This window comes from Rhinopithecus roxellana, chromosome 2, assembly GCF_007565055.1.
Source record: "Rhinopithecus roxellana isolate Shanxi Qingling chromosome 2, ASM756505v1, whole genome shotgun sequence".
NCBI lineage: Eukaryota > Metazoa > Chordata > Mammalia > Primates > Cercopithecidae > Rhinopithecus > Rhinopithecus roxellana.
The window spans coordinates 163,248,307-163,251,038 of NC_044550.1; the positions used below are offsets into that span (position 1 = coordinate 163,248,307).

The 2,732-nt window shown below is 40.1% G+C and overlaps 1 pseudogene; it reads right to left on the reverse strand.

Moving 5' to 3' along the window:
• Positions 1-1,634: 1,634 nt before the first annotated feature.
• Positions 1,635-2,492, reverse strand: LOC104656322 (annotated as a pseudogene).
• Between the last annotated feature and the right edge of the window lie 240 nt (positions 2,493-2,732).

Sequence of the window (2,732 nt, forward strand, 5' to 3'; positions counted from 1 at the left end):
GTTGTTTCCTGACTTTTTAATGATCACCATTCTAACTGGTGTGATGGTATAAATCTTCTTATAATGTTAGTTTCACAGTCTAGCATAAAAAGGAGGCTACATACTATTCATAATAGGAAAGTCATGGAATCATCCTAAATGCCCATCAATGGTAGACTAAATAAAGAAAATGTGGTATATGTACACCATTGAATACTATGCAGCCATAAAAATAATGAGATCATGTTCTTTGCAGCAACATGTATGCAACTATAAACCATTATCCTTAGCAAACTAATGCAAGATCAGAAAACCAAATACTGCATGTTCTGACTTTAAAGTGAGAGACAAATAATAAGACTATTTGGACACAAAAATGAGAACAATAGACTCTTGGACCTACTTGACGGTGGACGGGGCAGGAGGGAGAGAATCAGAAAAAAATCCTATAGGGTACTATGCTTAGTACCTGGATGATGAAATAAATCTGCACAACAAACTTCCATGATATGAGTTTACCCATATAACAAGCCTGCACATGTACCCCTAAACCTCAAATAAAAGTTAAAAGAAAAAATAGAAGAGGCTACAGAAAATTCATGGAAGGCATAAGGAAAAGATATGAGAGAGGAAAGGAAGAAAGAAAGAGACAAGCAAGACACACAGGTGGCATTTTTTAAACTATAAAGTAGGAAAATATCTGTCAAGGGCTAGGAGGCTATAGAAATTCAGAGTAAGAAGAAATTACATAAAGTAATACAACTGGGCCAGGTGCAGTGGCTCAAGCCTGTAATCCCAGCACTTTGGGAGGCCGAGACGGGTGGATCACTGAGGTCAGGAGATCGAGACCATCCTGGCTAACCCGGTGAAACCCCGTCTCTACTAAAAAATACAAAACAACTAGCCGGGTGAGGTGGCGGGTGCCTGTAGTCCCAGCTACTGGGGAGGCTGAGGCAGGAGAATGGTATGAACCCAGGAGGCGGAGCTTGCAGTGAGCCAAGATCCGGTCACTGCACTCCAGCCTGGGCGACAGAGTGAGACTCCGTCACAAAAAAAAAAAAAAAAATGTAATACAACTAGGTTTGCATTTTATATATATATATACACACACACACATATGCATACACATATATATTGCTTTTTTGTTTTTAATGAAAAGCAACAAGTAATTTTGTGAAAGTCAGGAAACACCAGTATCCTTGTGTTCTCATCCTAGATTTTTCTGTCAACTGGATCCACTCTAATTAATAAAGAATGCATTTCTGACCCCATTCCAAATATGTAAAATTAGAAGACGTGATTGCATATGTAATAATAAAAGCACAATCTAAAGGATATTATCACACTAGGAATATAGAGTTGTTTCTTCCTGACCTGGAGCAAATATTAAGAGAAAGTCAATGTATTTACAAACAAGATTTAATAATGTTCACAAAAATAGAGTTTGCCTCCAAATGAGAAATTATGCATTGCTTTGTTTCAAAAAGTTACCAATTTAGTGCTTGAAAAATCCAGCAGGTAAACAGCAGGCCAATAGAGTCTCTTTCTGGAATGGTCTGCTAGCAACTGAGCATTCTCAGTCCAGGAAGCCATTTTTCATGGGAGGAATGGAGAGAGGGAGAGGAAGGCAATATTTACATCCCATTCTGCACAGCTCAGTACTGCCTGTTCGTCTTCTTGACCTTTTTATAATGATAGTCATCAGTGGCCTTCTGCTTATCAGGATGCTTGCGGTTAGGAGGGGACCTCTCAGCCTCTGCCTTCTCTGTGTTGCCTACCCTCAAGAGTCTGGTTTTGGGTTCTTCTGTGTTTCTCTGTATGGGAATGTTGGGCTCCTCATGATAAAGTCTGTTGTGCTGCACGTAATTCACAGCCACGCTGGTAGGCATCAAAGATAGCTTACTGTCTTTTTTCTAATTCTGCTATTCTGCCAGCAGATGGACCTTGGCATCCTCTGCAGAAATGACAGTTTTTATTCTAGCATTGATGCCAAGGTCCAACTCAGGAATGCCATTCAGCATCTGGTTGGAAAATATCTTCTTGGTCTTCTTTGCTGAGGAAATGTGGAGGTTTTCTGGAAGTTCATAAAGACAATCCTCTGCATTCCTTGGCTTGATTTTCTGTTCCTCATGTTCCACGATCCCTTTCTTCTTCTTTAGCTCTGTCTCAGTGTACTTCATCATGTCTGCATCCTCATCCCTTCAGTTGGTTTCTGCAGAAAATGATGTCCCCAAGTGAAAGTCTTCCTCTTTACTGATTTTATCTTTGCCCTTTTCCTTCCATTTCTTCATATCCACCACATCACCTGTCTTCATCTGAAAGGGATCTGAGTGGTCTCTTCTTGTACCTTCTTTCCCAACAGCAGGGCCACAGTACCCATTGAATCTCTTCCTTATATTATGTACTTCTCTGGTCTATTCCAGTTTTAATTGAACCTCCTCTGAGTCCTCCTCTTCTTCCTCTGACTCTGAGTCATCCCAGTGCCAACAGAAAGTCTTCCTGGTGATCAGCATGGTGGCACCAGCCCTGTGGTCCAGCCACAGTGCCACTGTGCCTTGAGGTTTGCATTTTACTATTAATTTTTGATAAAACAACTTCTAGTAGCTGTAAATGAGACAGACTTGTGAGGCTGATAATAGAGATAAGAAAAACAGTTTAAAAACAGCTGCAATGATAAAAAATAATAAATAGTCAATGTCAACCAGAATGGACAAAATGTATTGGAGCAAGACTAAGTAAGAACACATTCCAAG